This window comes from Dermacentor albipictus, chromosome 2, assembly GCF_038994185.2.
Source record: "Dermacentor albipictus isolate Rhodes 1998 colony chromosome 2, USDA_Dalb.pri_finalv2, whole genome shotgun sequence".
NCBI classification, from domain to species: Eukaryota; Metazoa; Arthropoda; class Arachnida; order Ixodida; family Ixodidae; genus Dermacentor; species Dermacentor albipictus.
Genome location: NC_091822.1, coordinates 173,979,209 through 174,000,937, shown reverse-complemented (window position 1 = coordinate 174,000,937; position 21,729 = coordinate 173,979,209). Strand labels below are relative to the sequence as shown.

Here is a 21,729-nt window from a genome sequence, read left to right as displayed (position 1 = left end):
TTTTTTTTTACGCAACGCGGCCACGCCGTCGAGATTGACGGGTTTGCCTAACTTCACATCGCGATTTCGATTTAACGGTTCGACGCCACCCTGTACACGACGAATGCAGGTCGACGTGCCGTCAGCATAATAGGAAGCAGTAAAGGGCGGCGAGGCGTTGCGCCAGTACTTCATTACATCCCTTTTGCTTGTAGCCGGGTAATGCGACGCGCAACACAAGGCCACGCCACGGGGACTTAATGCCCCGGGTGGTTAAGCGAGTATGTTAGGCCCCGGCCCAATTACTGAGGTCCACGGTGCGTTAAGGAGTTTCTCGGCGGTACCTGTTTAGTAATCGCCGAGACAAACTTTAACGATCAACGGCGCCTAACACGCCTAAGATGCGATGTACCGCTTAATCTACCGAGGTTAACCGTCATTAACTAGTTATAACGATTCTTAATTAAGAGCGCTTCCTACTCAATAGGAGATCCTCATTCTGGACCACATCGCTCGAAGCAGCCGAGTCTCGCGCACCTCACACATTCAATCTCGTTTGATTGCGACGCCTTATACCCTCTCAGACGAGCGTAAATCGTTGGAGACGTGCTTCTGAAATACGGCCGTAAAAAGCGAGCGGTAACCGCCCACCACCCCCAGACGCCCTTCACAAGTAGTCGTGTCACGTGCGGGGTGGTGTCTCGCGTTCCTGTATAAGACGTCGAGTGAGAGCGGTGGCAAGAAAAGTCATGCCTCCATCAGCGCGCCGTCGAAGTACGACGACGACGACGGTGATTGGAGCCCTTCGCTCAACGACCGATCACACGCGCGCTTGCGTCGATACAACGCCGTCACGGAAGCTTGAGTCGCGTGCCTCGTGGCGTCCGCCCTGCTGATGTCTGTCATGCCGTCAGGCGAGATGAAAAGCCTTCGCCGATCCCCGTCTGACGTGCGACCTGGAATGACGCGGAACTCTGCTCCGCACAGGCAAAGGACTTTTCTAAACGACCTGTATTGATGTTTCGTCCAGAACGGACGCGACCGGATTCATTATTCGTGTCGGTGACCTTTATCTCTAAACGCACGATCCGCGCGATACCTGACTTATCAACGTCGGGCCAGCACCCTTAATTTAAAAGTGTTTTGTACAGAGCTCCACCGCTGGATACGGCACACTAGCATATGGCACCCATATACCGGTCAGGAATACAAGTTGCACGGCCCTGGTCCTATAGAGTTGACAATACCTGCAAAAGGAATAGTTGGTTTTCTAGGAAACAGGGGAGGCCACGCTAAACAAATCAATAGGAAAGGAAGAGTCAAAAGACGGACTTCACGTTCAAGTTTGGCCCCTTTCCGGAGTTTTCTGCGCCTTATAAAGTACAATTTCACTAGCGCAACAGTCATCGTGCGTATATACAAGAGCATTATCTATGTCACCTTCTCCATGCAGCTTCACAAAGAACCGACATTTCATGCCAAATCGCTTTCATAAGTTGCCCATGTTACATATTTTCATCAGCTGTTCAGCGTTACCGCCCGCGCTAATATGTGGCTGGCATTAATCTTTCTTCATTGTTTTTAAGATTTTCTTTCGTCGTCTCGCAACCTCACAGGCGCGCCTCGTGCCAAAGGGGCTGATTCATTAAGGAAATTGTGGAATAAAATGTTGAAAATTAATCGGCAGTGCTCCATTGCGTTCAGGCAGAATCCTGCGAAGGCTGTCAAAAAAAAAAAAAAGAAGGAGAAGTGTGTGTGAGAGAGAGAGATAATTCAGTGACGTAACGGCGCGCCTCAGGACTGCACAGGGTTGCATGCACTGCACGTTCGAAAGCGTTCATCCGTGCAAAACCGAGCAGCCTTTTCTCACAGCGGCATCGACCTTGACACCACGTCGCCTAAACGCTGCGACAGAACGCCATGTAAATGTACCGTGCTGCGATTTCGCAACGGACCGTCTCTACGGGGCGCGCGTTCGCCCGTGGAACGCCTTCTCGGACAGCATTGTTCGGGGCAGACAAAGGCATAGCCGGCTCGTCCCTGACAGTGTTTGAACTTGTCTGCGAGCCCGCCAATAAAGAATTCCACCACTCCCGTTAACACGTAATACTACCTTCTCCAAAGCCTACTCGGGCACAAGGTATTTGTGCATTGCGCGTGTGCGCGTTTTTGTTCTTCAGTCAATAAGAATAAGTTTCTCTTCCTTTTTTTTCTTTCTTTTTTTAAAGAGCGAGAACGTCTAGTACCAAACAGCGCAGAGCTCATAACTCGTGCCACAAATGAGAGCAACTGTTGAATATAAGGGCAAACGTCCGTGAATGGCTTAACCTACGGGTCCTTATCGGACACATTTTTGACACCGTGCTATTATAAATGAATAAATAAGCTTACGCACGGGATGAAAAGCAAAAATTGGGACGCTATCTGCGTAAGATTCAGCTCGCTTTACGCGTCATCACAAAACTGTGCTTGGGGTTCGTTGCCCTGCCGCGTCTCACCAAGACGACAAGAAGAAGACGTCGAAATCTGCGCTCTACACGAATCTCGCAGCCCCGCACCGAAGCGAAAATGAAAGAAAAAAAAAATGCACTGCAGAGAAGACGACAACCAACGACACGCCAGAAGTCGAATAAATGCGCCCACCAACAATAACGGAAGCAGAGATAAGGGAACGAAGGAAAGAAGAAGAGAAAAAGAAGAGCGCGGAACCAGGAAACGGAAGAGCGAAAGAGAGAGACACACAAACACAGAGACACCTTAGCGCGCAAAGGTTAACGCGAAGAAGCAGCGAAAGCGCACGAGAAGAAAACCGTCGAGTCGCGGCACACACGCCATTTCGGCCAAGTCGTCGCTGTCGCGACGGCGGCGCGGAACCCGCCGGAGAGCGTTTAACAAACAAAAACAGCCTCGCCTGGCGGTTGCGCCGCCGCTCGCACCCGCATGCCAATAGAGCACCGGGCCGCAGCAGGCAATCTCGTTACGCCGAGGTCAACCGAGATTTTTCTTTCGCCAGAACAGCGGGGGCAGGGCGCGCAGGGACCGAGAACGTGGCAACGTTCGCTGCGCATACAGCTCCGAACAACGACCCAGATAAGACGACGACGACGAAGTCGTCGTCGATTCGCCGACGACGCCTCGTACTCTCTCTCTCTCTCTCTCTTCCCCTCTTTCCTCAGCCACCCGCGTAGAACACTCCCGTTAACGAGCCGCGGGAGAAGCTGCATAAAGGCAAGACAACGAAAAACGAACGCAATAGATAAACGAGAATACGAGAGAAAACTGAGCGAGGCGCAAGAAGAACACGGCTATGCTCGCGCGTTTTCTTCGCTTTGCCTCGCGTTTCGCGAAAGCATCGGCACAAACGGCTCCCGAAGCGTTATCGCGGCGCGCGCTTTATTTTTTTCTCCTTTTTTTTTCTGTCGACGCGACGTGGACAGAATCTGTGACGGCGCGCCTACACCGGGAGCTCATGTATACGGCAGCGCACACAACGCAGATGTACCGCTATCCGCGTCTCCCGCATGGGCACGACGAGGGGGAACGATGTTGGTGGGTGGGGGGACAAAAATAAGAGCAGGGCGCTGCTAACATGTGCCAGTATATGGACCTGAACCGAAAATCGAGCGTGGAGAATCGGCATCGAAGGAAAAAAAAAGAAAGTTTCCACTCGTTTAGTCCCGCACAACGTCGTTGACACGTTCCGCATTTTCACGTTCCGGCACAGCACATACGCGCCCGTCGCCATATACTGCGACGACTTCGGACTGCGCGTCGTATAACGGAGAAGATAGCCATCTCGGGCAGCGGGCCAGAAGCGATTCGGCAAGCATACGCGAGCCTTTAGGCGCGCGGAAAAGCGTTAAGTTACAGGATATATACTCGTATAAACGAGGAGGCAGCGCGATTTGTTCCAAACAAAACGGGCATAAATATGAAAAAGAAAGAAGAAAGAAAGGAGTGGCTCAATCGACGATGCGCCTGTAGTATACACGCATAGCATTTAGGCGTTGGGTCTCCCGTCACGCGGATTCTGTCCGATTATATACGCAGCCGCCGACTTGCGAAACATGTCTCGCCCGCGAGGGGATCGTTATCCGTAGCTCAGGCTATACGCTCACAGATCGCCACCGCCTCTGTCCGTCTCCTTGCTCGCTCGCTGCTGATTAGCGTCTTGTCCAAACGTTTACCCCCCTATTCGAGCGGCAGGCAGTTATGTCTCGATCAATCTTCGCACCACTTTCACTCGGACACGCAGAGATCGAAATGTGAATCGGGTCGGGTTTCGCAAACTGGTAATCCCATCGAAAAGCGAAGGAAGGCAAAGCGAAGCGGTAATGGGATTAGAAACAGAACGCCGCTTAAGGACGCTGAGATAAGCGGAGGGGAAAATAAGAGCAAGAGGACGCCGGGCGTGAAAGTGCTTCCTCCTCGTTTCGACGATCGGGAAAGAAAAAAAAAAGAATTAAGAAGAAGAAAACATCGGCAGAGGAAAACACGTTCTAGCATACGACTCAGGAGCGGAAGAGAGAACAGATATTGGGACGGGGAAACTGAATTCAGAACGCAAGCGGCGAGCTAGCGGTTGTTACGAACTTGTACCGCTGCACCACGATTACGGCTTTGTGGTCCCGTAGCGCTCGTCACCCGTTTCGTGACAGAGCGTTGGTAGCGATGACTCCGAGCCTGGCGTCGATGAGAATAACAAAAGGGACTTTATACATTATATACAGGTTATCATACAGGACATGAACGGGTCGGCACTGGGGCCGAGTGCTCACAACAAACGCGACTGTTCTCGCACGACGACGTCCGGCGAAAACGCGTTTCACATCTCACCCCAGTCGGGAGCGACACTCTCTCCCGGTGGGGTCGGCAGATCCTGTTTTCCAGGCGGCGTCTCGCTGCTTTTATAATCCCCGAGGCCCATTGTCACTCAAACGGCCCAATACAAAGTCAGCACACGACGGTCGTCCGAGGGGTCCAACCAGCGACCGCGCTGGCCACCCGGTTCAAAGTTCGCGCGCGCGGTGACCTCCAGGCAAGGGAGGTGCGGCGCCGGGCCGTCGGGCACACGCGGACACGTCAAAACACGCTGCTCCGCCGAGGCTTCTCCCGCACGAAGGCGCAGCATCTTGACTTGTGAAGGGAGAATTATGGCGCTCGCAGGATAGATTCCGCATCTTGCAGATTCGGAATCCGGGCTTGTGGTAGTGGCACAACAGCATCCCCGCCCTCAGATAAGGCGCCGGGAAGACGAGCTGCCTCCACGTGGCTCGGATGCCAGGCGCGCACGTTCGTCAGGCTCGTCCAAGTTCACGTCCAGTGTCGGGACGCCAGGTAACATCACGTGCCCAGTCCGACTCGCCAGGACAGGAGCTCTGCTCACCACGTCGTCGCCAAGGCACCTTGACCAGCTCCGCTCGGGTCGTTCCTAAGACCTTGCTTCTCGCCACTGGTCCCGCTTGGTCGTTCTGCAGCTTGCAAAATCGACCGGCAAAAGGCAACACCCAACACGAACAAGTGCCCTCTGTCTCCCGTCAAACACCAGACAAGGCCATAATTCAAATCAACCTAACTAAATTGCTATCCCCTTTTTGCTCCCGCTGCAACAGGAGGCAGGTGTACGATCCAGTACACAAGGCTCAAACAACCAGTTTTCAAATTAACAACGCAACAAAATAGAAACAATTATTAATCAGCAATAATAATTACAAATAGAATGGTCCCCTTGAAATCACTTGGACCGAAAACATACTTCTGAGGAAGCAAATGAGGTCATTCATTTTTCCCGGCGATATTTTCGCGGAATCCGAAGCTGCTTATATTTGCGACCCTGCTTATCCGTGTAGCGGCGGTACAATAAGCCAGATTCCTCGTAAAATGAAACCATCTTTTTTTTCACTCCCAGTTTGACGCTCTTCATCAGATCGGCTATTGAACAGTCTTCCTTTTGCTCGCGAATCAGAGTTTCTCTTTCAACTGCAGCCTGCTCCTGCCGGCTGGCGGAAACCGGAGCGAGTGCGGAGCCCGCGTCGCCTAATTGCGGCGTCGAGTCTATATCGCGGCTAGCACTGCACGCGTCACTCCCACTCACTTCCAGGACCCGCTCGTCTAGGCCAGCCTCCGAGCTCTGCCTCTCCCGTGACTGCTCGCCACTCAAGTTACCGTGATCGGTCCGTGTGCCGCACCGCCTTTCGCTTCCCGTCGCTAAGTCAAGTTCCTTCGACAGCGGGCGCGCTTTGGATCGCGTGGGGGCCATGTACGCCACGTCGGCAAAGAATGATTTGCCCTGATCCCTCAGCAGCTGCTCCGAGCTATTTGAGAAGAGGTAGGAAAATTGCTCCGGGAGGGCGGCTGACACAGCGGCTTCGGTGTTAAGTTTCCCAAACTCTCCTTCAATGATAACCGTTGCGATCGGTAAACAGGCACTCTCCTTCTCGGCCACTTGCCGTATCCTAACGCACTCTCCCGTAAAATCACTCGAGGAGACGAAAGACGGGTGAACAACGTCCATAGTTGCTGCAGAGTCCCGCAGTGCTCGGCACTTCTTGCCGTTTACCTTAATTTCCTGCACATAGGGCTCCAATAGACGTATGTTTTTGTGAGTTTCCTGTATCGTTGCAAAAGCAATTCTCTCTGGGCAGCTTGCAGCGATGTGCCCTTGCTTTTTGCAATTGTAGCAGGTTAACGGTTTCCGTTTTTCAAAAGAACGCGTCATTTCGTTTCGCTGTTTCGGACCATCGTCATCATTCTGAGATGCATTCTGTCCATCCCTTACAGTTTCTTTGGGAAGCGACTCGTCTTCCCGAAACTCGCGACGCGTGATTTGCTTCCGTTCGTCGGGCTTCCCGGAAAACCAATCTCTCCTATCAGCTTTTTCTACGCGCACTGCCTTGCTGTGCAAGCTGCGGCGTGTGTAATACTCTTCCGCTAACTCTGCTGCCTTGTTTAGCTTAACATCCTTTAGCCTATCTTGTAGCCAGAGCCGGACATCCTCATCAATGCAACGGTAGAACTGCTCCAACGCGATGCATTCGACAATTTTGTCGCGGTCGTCGAAAACCTCTTCGCCCTTCAGCCATTCCACCAAGTCGGCTTTTAGACGAAACGCGAAGTCAACATTCGACTCCTTACCCTTTTTTGCATACCGGAACCTCTGCCGGAAAGCTTCGGGCGACAATTTGTACTTCCGCAGTAGCGCTTCCTTCACATCACTGTAGCTCTCAAACGCCTCTTTCGATAAGCAAGTTATTACGTCTGATGCCTCCCCAGGAAGCAACGCTAACAGATTCTGTGCCCAAAGGGATCGCTCAATGCTATTCCGTTCACACACGTGCTCAAATTTCACGAGGTATTTGGCCATATCCTCTCCGACGACAAAGGGTGAAAGTTGATCGCGTATTCTTGGAACATTAGAAGTGAGACTAGGCGCCGGCGAGTTATTTCGGATCTCCAACTCTTTCATTTTAAGCTCGTGCTCACGTCGCTGCCTCTCTCTCCTTTCCTCCTTTTCCTCCTCGCGAAGTTCCTTTTCCTCCTCGCGACGTTGCTGTTCTCTCCTTTCCTCCTTTTCCTCCTCGCGACGTTGCTTTTCCTCCTCGCGACGTTGCTGTTCTCTCCTTTCCTCCTTTTCCTCCTCGCGACGTTGCTGTTCTCTCCTTTCCTGCTCGCAACGTTCCTTCTCCTCCCTTTCCCGACGTTCATTGATACCCGCCAAGGCCTCTGCGGCTTCCTCAGCCGTTACGTCCCCAGTCCTCATGACCTCAAGGATCGCATTCTTTCTTTTGGTTGAGCCCAACTCAATGCCCAACTCCTCACAAATTTCGAGAAGTTCCTTCACCTTGTACTTCTCCATCGTTCACACTGTCCTCCTGCTGTTTACCCTTTTTGAATATACCTGCCGTACGCTACTATAACACTACTAGTAAGACATATGCAAGTATATCACACACTGCCCTGTTTACCCCCTCAGCATCCCCTGGTTTTCAAAACACTCTTACTAGGCTTGAAACACACAAGGTTAAACACAATGCAACACCAAATCCTTCCCTAAGCTACTATAACCTGTGTCAGAGAAAGTCTGGTGTTTGAGGTAAACTTCAGGCACTCACCGCGCCGAGGTAGCTGATGCCGGTCAATCCCGTAGCTGCCATCCAGTGTTACGAACTTCCAACCGGTGCCACCAGTGTTACGACATCCAACCGGTGCCACCAGTGTTACGAACTTGTACCGCTGCACCACGATTACGGCTTTGTGGTCCCGTAGCGCTCGTCACCCGTTTCGTGACAGAGCGTTGGTAGCGATGACTCCGAGCCTGGCGTCGATGAGAATAACAAAAGGGACTTTATACATTATATACAGGTTATCATACAGGACATGAACGGGTCGGCACTGGGGCCGAGTGCTCACAACAAACGCGACTGTTCTCGCACGACGACGTCCGGCGAAAACGCGTTTCACATCTCACCCCAGTCGGGAGCGACACTCTCTCCCGGTGGGGTCGGCAGATCCTGTTTTCCAGGCGGCGTCTCGCTGCTTTTATAATCCCCGAGGCCCATTGTCACTCAAACGGCCCAATACAAAGTCAGCACACGACGGTCGTCCGAGGGGTCCAACCAGCGACCGCGCTGGCCACCCGGTTCAAAGTTCGCGCGCGCGGTGACCTCCAGGCAAGGGAGGTGCGGCGCCGGGCCGTCGGGCACACGCGGACACGTCAAAACACGCTGCTCCGCCGAGGCTTCTCCCGCACGAAGGCGCAGCATCTTGACTTGTGAAGGGAGAATTATGGCGCTCGCAGGATAGATTCCGCATCTTGCAGATTCGGAATCCGGGCTTGTGGTAGTGGCACAACACGGTATACGGGAACGCGTGTATATATCACTTTCGACAGGCGCGGTGGCGTACGCGGGCGGGACGTGGCTTGGAGCGGGAGTCACTAAACAAAAATTCGGGCGCCGACGCAACACACACGTACGCACAACCTCGTACGGCGCTGCTGCAGTAAGCTCAACAAGAGGCACAACGCTCCGCGTCTCCCTCCGCGAAGCATTATCAAGGCGCTGCTGGAGCCAAGAGAAACTGGAGGAGCGAATGTGGAGCGCGATAACTCGATTCGGTCTGCCTCCGCACGAGCTGTGTGCGTGCGCATCCGTTTCGCCTTCCACGCCCTGCAGGCGGCGCTTCGTTCGACACCTCCGAGAGCGTATACCCCAGCGCGATACTCACGTATACGACTCGATCCACGCGCAGAGACCCACCCGGCCGTGCGAAGCAGGACGACAGGGAACCATCGAACCACGTGCGAACCATCCTTCTCCACACGGAAAGAGTCGCCAGAACACTTTATCGAGCCGATACAGCGGAAGAGGAAATACACACGCAAGCCCGATCGCCGATGGCAAATGGAAGTTGGGACTGTAATTTTTGATTAAGAGGCGGTCATGGGGCTTCAACGGGAGGACTCCGCTATTCGACGTACACTTTCCTGCTAGCTGCGAGTACTTGGCGCTACTCTTAGAAAACTCCCACACGGCGTTTCAGTGGGTTACCGCGGCTCACTTTCTGGGACAAAAGTTTCTATTCCGAATGTCGCGCGTGGCCTGGATATCGCCGCGTTATGCGTTCACGGACAGGATGCAAATTGTTTGGTAGACGTGGTTCGTCACGAGTATCCTGTATGAGCAACCTTAAGCAGTTCCTGAAATCACAACGATGTACACCGCGGTTCACTGCAGGCTTAGATTGCCAGGATAAACGGATTAGCGACTACCACCGCTACCAGAAGACCAGAAGGGAAAAAGGAAGGAGCTATCAAGGCCCAAATCAAATGTCTATGCAGGAAAAAAAAAAAGAAATGAAAGTAGCAAAGAATAACACAACGAAGGCGTTCACGTCAGAACGGCAACAAAACCAATGTCACGCTTCGCTCTGACGGGGGAGCAGCGTCGGGGATGAAAAAGAAGCGGCGACTCGCTCGTTATGAATGTTCCGGTACAAATTAGCTCTCGATGTAAATATAATCGCAGGCGCTGGCGGTCGCTACGACGACAAAGCGTCGAGCGCGGCGGCTATGTGTACATACATAACGGACGGCGACGAATACGTAGGCAAAAAGGGGTTGTACAGTCCCTCCCGCACGCACCCCTTCCTCCGTTCAATTGCACCCCTCCCTTCCCTCCCCCCCCCCCCTCAATCTGATGTCCCTCCCGCCGTACCGCCACCCCTCGTAACACCATATAGCGCGTACATACAGGCCATTCCCCTGGGTTTTTTATACCTCGCGTCGGTTAAAAATGTGCAGTATTGCGGACACTACGACGAGCGTAAGTTGCTAATAATGACGCCCGGATTCGCACTGATTCGTACGCGTGATGTTATATGATCGAGCGTCCGTACGAAAGGATACAATCGCTCCTAAGCTGGGCGCTGGCCGTTCGTGACGCCCAACGAGATGAATCCGGCGATAAAAGCCATGTTCAAAACGCTCTTTTTCGCATGTTAAAACACGACCCCTCAGAGCTGTGGCGTTCATAAAATGCCAGGATGGCGAACTGTAACACGTTCACAATGCTATGGTGCAATTGAGAAATGACGCGGGCACGAAAAACGAACGTGTGCCGCTTATCATTTTCCTTTCCTCGATATCTTAGAGCTCTCAAACACCATAGGCATGGTAACCATGTGCATTTATGATTGGCCAGAGCAAATGTCCTTTTATTTTTAGTTACGGATGTTTGATTTATCCTAACGTTTAAGCGCTGCGAAGAAATATGGTCACTTCGTTGGTGCCAATCGTCGCCTGCTCTATGCTGCACGCTTTTACCGAGACAAGGCACGTAATAGCCGGTAGCACATATCAAGCACGTACGTGCAGCATATACTACAACACACCACACCCGAGGCGGGCGTCGAGAAAGAGAAGCAAAGCAAATGGAGGAATCATCTCCGTAGGAAGACAATAAAACACTTGGTGGGGAAGAACAGGGGAGGGCGCAGAAGAAAAGGAAAGAAAGGAAGGACAAAGCCTGGCCGACTTCCCTCTCTTTTCCGGCTGCTGGAGCCTGGGCAACGAACGCGCCGGCCAAGCGGGCCCGCTCACTGCAGCGTGGATTAATCGGCCGGGCAGCGACGCGTTGCCTCGATCGATACAGGGGAGGAAGGGGCCGAGGAAAAACGGGGATGACGCAGCGAGGAGGAAGCGGGAGGGAGGGAAGAAAAGGTTCTGCAGCGAGCCCCCAGGGAACAGGAAAGCGGGATTGGGGCAGGGAAAGGGAAATGGGGGTTGAAGGGACGGCCGAAGAAGCCGTGGCCGGGAGCAGAAGGCAACGGAGCGAAAGCGGAGAAGTGTATGGCAGCGACCAGCCGAGCACAAAACGGCGACGCTTGGTACAGGCTCCGTTAATACCGTCCCCGTTTATCGGAGATACAAGTTAGGTCACTAAGAGAGAGGGAAAGAGGTTGGAGCGGTCTTCAGATTCGAAACGGACGCGTTCACGGTTGGCTTTGCGCGGCGCGAAAGGTCGGTTAACCATCATGAGTGGAGTCAGAATTGGACGCGTCCAGAAACTGCCTGCGAGTCGGTGCCCTGCTCCTTGCCTTTTGAAAACCATCTTTGGTTTTCCTATAGCAAGAAATTTCATCGACTGATTGCACATGTGTCTGCGTTAAAGGATATTTAGACGGTATATAATATGCAGAAAATTAGCGCAGCAATAGTTGCAGACGGCGCCTAGCTGCAAAAATAGTTTACGAATGCTCTACAAAGATGAAGTTCAAAATATTTACAAGTCGACTAATTGTCGCAATACATGGACGCATATGAAACAGTTGAAAAGGGTACTGGCCTCTTTGCTAGCCAAAATTGGATCGAATGGGATTTGTGGAGGTGCCTAGCAATTGGTGCGATAAAAATGACCGCAGTCAAGACTAAATGTCCTCAAAAGAGAAATGTTACGTAATATCGGGTGTCTGCCTGTCTGTCGCATTCGGACATGTTTTGATATACGTCCAATACAAAGCCTCACGTAACCGATGACACACAGGCTTGAACCGTAGTACAAAGGTAAATATAGATGATACTGAAAGAGTGAGAGAGAGAAATGATGCATGCACAGTAAGTTAGCAAATTCAAATCAGTCTTAACATCTTGTCAGTGGGAGAGGGCCAAAGAAGAGTATCACAGACGCCACCAATGTGAGGTGATTCACAGCCGACATGCTCATACGTAACCAATAGCCTTTTCCTCCGGTATATTGCTCCACAGAACGCTTTCAAGTGGGAAATGTGTGCTATGCAACTGCGGTCTTTTGAAAGCAATTCGAAGCCGGATGGCGTTTCCTTCGTGCCAGGGTGCGCGGCAGTGAAACACACTTTGTCGACGCGGTTTTCATACGTGCGGGCGGGCTGCGGGTTACGGCTCTGGCCGTGGCCGGCCGCGCTCGAGACGATGTCGGTGAACAAACAGATCTGAACCGGACGTGCCGCCACCGTCAACACGAACAAGACGATCGCGGCTCGGAAGAAGAGCACAATACCAGGACGTGCACTGTTCTTCCCGGTACAATACCCACACGGAAAGGAAGGCCGAGCAGAGCCGCGCGTGCGCATCAGGTGAGCCCCGCGAGGCGAGGACAAGGGGAACAAGCTAGGCGTGACCTGAACGGGCCACGACTGGCCGCAGGATGGGCCAGCGGCGGCGAGAGCAACAAGGTGAACCCAGCAGGCTCGGCCGCCCTCGTTCGTCTAGCTTCGCATCCAAGCAGCAGCAGCAGCACGTGCAGCAAGGGACGAGCAAGTGGCGCAGGAAACAGCCGCCGCCACGAGCACAGAGAGAGGAAGACGAAGAAGAGCACGAAAAAAGAAAAAAAGAGAGGCGAGCGCTCGCCAAAAACAACATCCACACCCCACCGCAGCACACACGCACACACATATACGGTCGGAAAAGACGTCCATATCGATAACGCGAGAGTCGATACGAAATTACTATAATCAGCCACGGCCGGCGAAATCTGCGCCCGTCCAATGATGAACCAGTCGACGGGCCGCGCTACGGCGGCACCGCCACGGCCGGCTCGTTCTTCCGTCGTTGCAGCCGGTCTCGTGTAGTACGTACGGCGGCCGTCCGGCTGGGCAAGGCCTCGGCCGAGGACCGCCAGACGAGGGCGAGGAGGCGCAGGAGAAGACGGAACGCCAGAGCCGCCGAGAGAGGGCGAGACTGTTTGGAATGCAGTTCGCAGGGAGCCACCAAGCCGGCCTCCCTTCATCGCGAGCAGACGGCAGTGCTGCAGTGTGTGGCGTGTGTGCGTTGTATTACGCCAGGCGCAGCACCACAAGCGCCGCCGGCATGCGAGGAGCGAGCTCTCGGCGGCGGACGTTAATTGCGCTGACCATTGTTAGTTTTCGGCCCGAGACGCCCCTCCTGCGGGCGTCCTCGCGCGCAGCGCCATTTATAACGTCTCGGAGGAGGCCTCGCTCCTTCCTTCATCCCCGCCGCCGCGCTCCCACAGGCGTCCCCCGAACGAGCGGCGGCGCGTCGCCCGAGAGGACGCGGCCACACGCACTCGGGCAGACGCCGAAAAGACGAGACGCCGAGGGGCGGACACGGGAAGAAGGCCCGGCCGGTCCCTTCAAGAAAGCTTGCTATCGCAAGCAGAGCACAGCGATCGGTAGAGTGCGCAGCGGAATAAACGAGCCCGACCGAAGCGGCGAGTCTTGCTACACATCCACACCGCACAGTCATCTTCAAACGGGCGAGTTAGACAGCAAACAGAAAGCGAGCGAGAAAGAGAATGAAGGAATGCAGGGGGCTTAGCTATAGACTTCAGTCCTGTTTGCTAACCTATACACGTGGTTGAAGGGAAGGGATGGGAGTATAAAAGGATGACAGAGAGATCCCACGGAGACTAGTAGGAAAAACGAGCCGCACCTAGAAGTCAACGATGATAACGTAGGCTGGCTAATTGCAGAAAGCGCTTTCCGAGCTGATAAACGGTTCTCAACGTCTGTGGTTCCGAAGCGACGAATCGGTACCTGTTATACCAGTGCCAATGATATAGTGCACCTTCTCGTCATTACAGTAAGACAATCATTCAGCACACTGATCTCGCCTTTCAAAAGTCAGGGCACTGAAAAGCATATTATGAACAATATGCATACGAATGCTGAAGGCCTTCGTGAGTACTCCTTTACACTTCGGTCTAATGGTCAGTCTGTTCCCCTGCACCATAGCCGCCATAAGTACGCCCGTAAACGAGAATTCATCCTACAGGCGGCCGCAACACATGAAGAGTGGGTATGACAACCTCACTACAATACTTCATTCGCAGTTCGCATTCGCATTCGCATTAGGCTAACTGCGGATAGTCGACTTTCTGGGCGGGAATGTGTGAAATTTTCCGCAGTGCTGACACTTGTTCAACGACCCATGTCTTCTTCTTTAGTTCATTTAGTTGATGTACTCGTTGCTCAAGCAAATCTTGGTCTACCTTGTATTTACTCTCACAACGTCCAGTAATGCACTTCTCTGCCAGCAATGACTATTTCACAAGCGTTTCCATATCTGCAGGTTACGCAAGCTAAATTTCCATTCGCCAAACACCGGAACACCGCCAGCCCTTTCGTAGTTTCCATTCTAGCACTGCGTGCAAACGACTACAGGCAGCCAAGCAATACACCGTGTACAACAAACATTCCCCCCCTTTCATTCGCATAACGTCAACAAACCATGCGCGGTCGAGCTTCGCGTCAACAGGAGCTTTCTCCGGAACAGCGGAAAGAAGGCGATGCTAGCTGAAGACAAGTCAGCTCGGGCATTTCCCCGTTTGTTGCGCGGGAGGCATTTCGTCTCTCAGTATCGTCATCGCGGCCCCCCAAGAAAACACGGAAACCAGAACGGAGCAAGGTGGATGACGAAGAAGGCAAAAACGACTCCGAGAAGGGGGGGGGGGGGGGGGGGGGGGCTCCGCGCACGGAAGAGAGTCGTGTAAACAAACCAAAACCGCCGGCAAAGCGAAGCGCGCGCCGCTCGAAGGAAAAGGAAACTCCCCGAAGCGGCGGAGATGAGGATGCCAAGACAATGTGCCGCCGAGCCGAGAAGACGAAAGCCAGAGTATACGCGCGAGTGCGGCGCTGACTGTACGTATAGTCGACGTGCATACAGAGAGGCCCGAAGAGAGAAACGAACGAAGGAACAAGAACGCCTTTTTTAGACGTCCAACAACCTCCTTCGGCTTTCCACCGAGAGCGAACGATCGGGAGAGGAAAAGATAGAGAGAGGTGGCGTTGCATTCAAACGGCGGCGGGCTTGCCGATCGCGGGCAGAAAGCAACATCGGGGCGCGCGCTTCGGTTGCGAAAGCGGAGCGCGCCGCTCTCTTCGTCGTTGGGCCAAGGCAACAGCTTATAGCGGATAGGAAGTGAGTGAGAGAAAGCGATGAAGAGAAAAAAAAAAGAAACAAGAAAAAACAAAGCGTTCCAGACGCACGAACCGACTGCGAATCCCGCCCATCGAAACTAAATCACTCAAAGTCGCCCTCCCATCACCACTTATCACCCGGCGCGAAGGGGTAAACACGGACGCCCGCTCGGGTCCACCAGGCAGAACTCCCCCTCTCTCCTTCTGGGCGAGGGAAGAAGAACAGAAAGAAAAAGGGGGGGTGCCGTCCTCTCGCCGAAGGAGCAGAAGCACGGGCCCTCACTTGATCGCACAGAGAGAACAGGGCGCCAGTGAGTGAGTGACCTCTCGGGCGGCCGCTGGGGCACCGCCGAGCTGCTGCCGCAGTTATGCTCCATGTTGGCACAGACAGATTTCTTCGGCTCCTCGGTGCCTACCAATCACGAGCACTCTGGAAGTGAAAGAAGCTATAGGCAGGGGATAACGCGAAGCCGGCGGCGGCGACGCGACGTTCGTTGGCACTGGCGGCATTCCTCCTGCGACGACGACTGATAACAGCGGCGAAGTAAAGGAGAGCGCACCCATACACACACGCACGCACGAGCCTTCGCAACTAAATCATAAGCCACCAGCCGGCTGACGCCGATGGTGCGGGACCTAGGACGGGCTGCCCAGACAGCGAGATGGAATCCAGCGCCGCGCGCGTGTTGGCGCTGTGCTTTTCCGCAGTGCCGCAGCGGTTGCGACTATCGGAAGGCGAGCACACGGTGCCTAAGCCGAACGCTAAGTAAAAGGACGACTCTCTTAAATAATAACAGGAGAAAAAAATTGAAAAGCAGGGAGAGAGAAACTTGCAGCTATCGCGAGCTATCCCCAGTTCTCGAAAACGCTCCGACCGTGTATGCACTCCCCCTCCCCCCTTTGCGATAGTCGAATGCGTGGATCAGAAAAACAAGCGGTCCTTTCGTGAAGAGATAACTCACCGACAGGAGCGGCGACAACCTATAGCCTGGCATTACCTGACGGTTTGGTGTATTAGAAAAAGTAAGCAAGAAGAAAGAAAGGGCGACGTGGGGGGAGGGGAATGCTGTTTACAAGAGAGCCCAGGAACCTACAGTACAAATAGTGCATCGCCAACTGCCATCTGTGTGGGAACATTTCCAGCTAGGAATTGGCGTCGGCTGGCTTTTTCCTACGCAAGCATGAATCTGCATATAGAAGAGCCGAAAAGCCAAGTCGAGATTTCTAGCGTGTTACAGTTTCATTCACACAGGGGATCGATATCCTTCTTAGAAGAAGCAGTTCCAGGATAATTATGGGAGAAAAAGAATTGTTTCGGCTGCATCCTAATGTTTCTATGCGCTTTATTTCTTAACTAGTAGATGTATGATCAATGTTATTTGCGCACCACTTGGAAGGAGGACTGGGGAACTACAGACACGAGCTCGAACTGCGTCAGTGTGGCTTCATTGGGACTATCAGAAAATGAACTTAGCTATCTTAACGGAGCCGGATTTTGCGAAAGCAGAGCGATAGATGTGTGGGCCATAGACATATCTGTCTTGGGCATCACAAACACTATTGAGAATTTATCTTGATATTGCCAATGCACGTGTGCAAGTCTGCATTGTTGATTTCGCATGCATATTTTATTGTGTATTTCATGTTACGTCACATGCATATGTGTACATAAGCCACTTGACTTCCTACGATTAAAACCAGTTGAAAGTTTGCGCTTGTGTCTGTCATTCCCCAGTTCTCGTTCAAAGTGGTGCGCAAATAACATAATATTATCAACTGTAACCAACTAGCCCAAAGCAGTACCCTTTTAGTATATGTAGCTACAACGTCATAGAGTCAGTCAAGAAGCTCCGAAGTGCATGGAGGTGCAAAGTGCAAGTTACTCATTGTGTAATCCTTGCTTAAGCAAACATAACAACATAGTACCGTACAGTACGGGTCCTTCGGTTTCAGGCAAAACCGGGTAATTACCGATTTTCGCATCCCTAATGATGCTTCTGAAAATCAGGTTAATCACGATTTCTCCACGTAGTGTGCCCTTTTGATAAAGGGTACTAATAAATGCAGGTGCTGCAAAACCAATAAACGCTGCTCATCTTTTTTTTTGAGCAAGCTTGAGCAACTCAAGCGAAAACCGGCATATATAAGTGTATGACATATTCAGCGCCCACTGGCTCGAGCAAACGAAACCTTGTTGCTTTTTCTTGTAGCCGCGTTCACATGAATACGGCAATGGCGCATTGCAGCGCATTTCCCACACGCGGCATAAAACTTTTTTTTTTATTATTATTATTTAGTCGCACCAAATTAAAGAAAATGCCTGTGGAAGATAACGCAATTTCGACGCTTGATGAAATTCCTCGATGAGGGGGGCGCTCAAACGGCGGTATAGTGTGCTAGGAAGCGAATTAGCGCTGCGACGACATTGCTTTGAAGAAGAGTGGCTCATTCGTCTAGATGGTACTTTATCAATTTTGTTGCAAGAGCGTATATTGGGAACCTGTAAAACAGGACAACAGGCAAGGACGAAAGGCCCGACAGGTCTATAGGATGGTCACAGAAATGCTCCCAATGCATGTGATAATGTGTCATCAAGGGCTTTCAAGATATAGAAAAAAAAAACACACATCTCCTGCGAAGCGTGCCCGTGTCCCCTGCTTTTGGTACTTTTTTTCCTTTGTTAAAAAATGCTGAGAACCAAGTAAGGAAGGGGTCGCCATGCCCGTCTCTATTTGACGTTCTTGTTAATGTGGTTCCGTTTAAACGCATTAATAATACGCCTGACAACCAGGGTACAAAGAGATTATTTCGTCGCAATGATTTGTGAGCACCTATCTTTTTCACATGTTGCAGTGAGTGATTTCGCGTGTTTAAGTAAAACATTCGGGTCCAAAAGAAGAATATTCCGAAACTTTGGGCTACCAGACAACAAAACCCCAGACTTCTCCCGACTTCTCTGCTAAAAGAACGCCAGATTTTTATCCGCAATAATATATATATATATATATATATATATATATATATATATATATATATATATATATATATATATATATATATATATAATGCCCGTGAACGAAGGACCCTACGTAGAAAAGAAACTAAGTGGTACCAAGCTATTGCGATATAGTCAAGAATGTCAATGTCAACTGTCTTGCAGCGAAATTTAGGCGATGTTGTCAAAAACCCAGGATAAAAAGGAAAATCAAGAAGTTATTTCTCGCTAGTCTGTTGCATAAGAATCTCGTGGGAGCCTTCAACACACTCACGCACAGGCGTCTTCATATGGCGATGCCTCAGTGGGAACAAGAATGGCGCGATGCTACAACGAACGGTACGACGGAAGCGGCAACCTTGGCCCTAGTTACGACAGGCCATTTCGCCTCTGCAAGCAAGCCTTGGAGGTGATGACAGACCGTGCAACGGCCTAGCGAGAGCAAACTGAAAGTTTGTACCACAGACGGTGTGAATGCGCTGCAATGAGACAGGAGCGAAAAGACATCGCCCACGTCTTCTAATATGCAAATCCATTCTTGGGGAAACCCGCAGGGTGGAAGAAGTTCTCAAGAAAAAGTGTCATCCGACATTGGCGAGCAGCACGAAGCTACTAACCGCATGCTGGTTTCTTAGAAGAAAACGACGCTTGGGTGTTGAAGAAAAATTCGCCCTGGCCCGGGAAATGGGGGCCAACGCCTTTTCGGGGCGGCAACTCTAACCCCCTGGGCTAACGAGAGTGAAAAAACAAAACAAAAAACGCACGGTCTTATCAAGCATAAACGCACCGGTACAAAGCTTCATTCAGCTTAAGTCGCGTGCATTTTTTGAAGCGCTCTCAAACAGCTGATGTCGCTGTGCTCTTAGCACAGAAGGCACACGTATGCATATTATTTTCATTTGGGTGCCTGCAAAGGAGGTCTTGGTTTTGAACTTTCTGCCACCATGTCTCAGCTGTTCACGCGTAAGATTTCGAAAGCGTTTGCCCTGGAACCAGCCAAACATAGCCGGCTTAGCGCAAATTCGTCTCCAACGGGACATGCAAAATTTGTCTGAATTATCGAGCGTTCCAATTCAATTATCCGTTCAACGTTCTTGGATGCGTTTTCGTACTAGCGGTGAATCGACGCCGATGGGATTAACCTATACCGGATCAACGGGCGCCAAACCACACGTTTGTTATTTTGGCTCAGCAGGTAGGGAAAAAAAAATAAAGATTACAGTAAGAGCCCAGTGTTCTCAACGTCGCAGGGCGCCCGCTGACGGAAGGTACTTTTTATGCGAGTCAATGCGTGGAAAATGACAACGTCCGTCAACCTCGCGTCTTACGTTTTCTATGCGTTGAAATGCAGCTTTTCTTTTTTTTTTTTTGGAACGACACCATCCGATTCAAATCACTATCCCATAATAAAGAAAACGTGAGGCATATCTATCTCAATAGGCATACAGACAGCGACAGTGAAACCAGGATGGGGGAGAGGTTACCTAGCTTCCCAATGTGAGACATTCCAGCTATTTACATTACTGAAAGCACTAAGAACAACATTTCAAAGGGACTAATTACTTAAATGACAAACGGGCATCATGTTTTCTATGAACAATGAACACAATGAGAAAATAACATAGCGCACACAGCTAAATTACCGGGCGTAAAGGCGGCGCTGAAGCATTCCACTAAATGAGACCGCAATGGTTAAATGTGCTGGATTATGAAGGTGCCGATATTTCAATCTAGGTGTCTTACATTTTAGCTAAAGGTCTAAAAAATAAAATGAATTCGTGGATCAAGTAACGCAAGAAATGTACTGGAGTCTCTACAAACGAAATCGTGTGCAAAAACTGCACTGCTGGGAGTTACTTGGCGTCTGCTACGGAGTTTGGGGCCACCTCCACCAGCACGTACGGAATGATCTACGTTACGCTTTCGTGGAAAGATTGTATGAGAACGCCCTTTGAAACGGGATGGTAGCTGGTGGTCTCTTCAAGCTCACCATTCTTACGGTCCTAGTGCTACAGTGATGACGATCTTGAGTGAATTCCCCTTTTAGAACGGGCACGTGCCACCACATACTCATGTGATGCAATCTGCCTTTCTGCGCAACTTTAAGGTCACTGTACATGGTCACTGTTTCAACGTACTTCCACTACGTGATTTCAGCATCTTGCGCTCAACGCTAAATACTTGCATGCCATCTGTCGGTGGTCGGCGAGCAGTAGTTTTACTCCCGAGTGTTTTCACATCCCGCACCTCGACGTGGGTAACATTGTACAATTTAGCGTAGCTAAGAATATTTGGCGGCGTAATCAAACGTGAGGATGTACACTGCCTATAGGGTGCTGATTAATGCAGATATGCCTACGGTTATAATGGAGTTACGACTATGCAAGTCCCCCAGAGATATCGGCGAGCGGGGCCTGCGGTTTGCGAGATGACGATCTCCGCCTGTTTCTTCCTGCGAAAATATCTCGCTCCACATCTTTTCGCGGTCCTTGGGGCCTGAGACGAGGCAAGGCGCTCGGGCGATAAATGGCGCGTTCGAATCGTGCTGGTGGCACGCATTTCCTCGTAACACGTCTTCCTGACGACGCTTCGTACGAAAGGCGCCGGGTAGCGCCCACTTCTACCCTATCCCTGATGATTTAAACTCCAATGCCTTTCCTGCGTTTCCATCTAGACCATTCGTGAGCATGCAAAATGCAAGATGAAACTTCGACTCACCTTAACCTTTCAGTACGATTCACACCATCGTTGCCGAAAAAAAAAAAAATCACTGCGTTCATGGGAGATCACCTCTCAATTTTCTCCCCGAAAATCCGGTGGTGGCACGGATAGACGCACAGCGGTTGATTCAGTGACGGGACCACAATCCGGAGGCCGTCGTCGATGTCCAAACAAACGTCGAAGAAACACACAATCGCAGAAGCTTTTTTTTCCCGGTGGTTGAGCAGAACCAAAATCACCAAGCACAACAACCGGTGTGGCGGCGGTGCAGCGTCGATGTCTTGCGTGGGTCCGAGATCGTGCGGGAAAGCCCACCGCAAAGGGGCGCACCGACGACCAGTCGACAATGCTTGCCGTTTGTACCGCACCATCACAAAACACAGCCCGACCGGAGAAACGCTACGCACAGCTTTTTTGGGGAGGCGCGCGTGTGCTTTGCTTTATAACGAATCCACTGTACCTCAAAACCGCACGCGTTTCGGTTTAACTACAGCAGCTGCTATCCTGACAACTAATTTAGCTAAAATTTAGCTCTTATCAGTATTTTGTTTTCACCCGTGAAACGACTTGCAATGAGAGTAATAAGTGATCTTTTATTATTATTGTTATTATAACACAATGGC

The 21,729-nt window shown here is 51.5% G+C and overlaps 1 protein-coding gene across 11 annotated transcripts in view; it reads right to left on the bottom strand.

The window, feature by feature from the left end:
• Eph (Eph receptor tyrosine kinase) overlaps positions 1-21,729 on the bottom strand; it is a 785,142-nt gene that overhangs the window by 255,749 nt on the left and 507,664 nt on the right. The gene's annotated exons all lie outside the window — the stretch shown is intronic.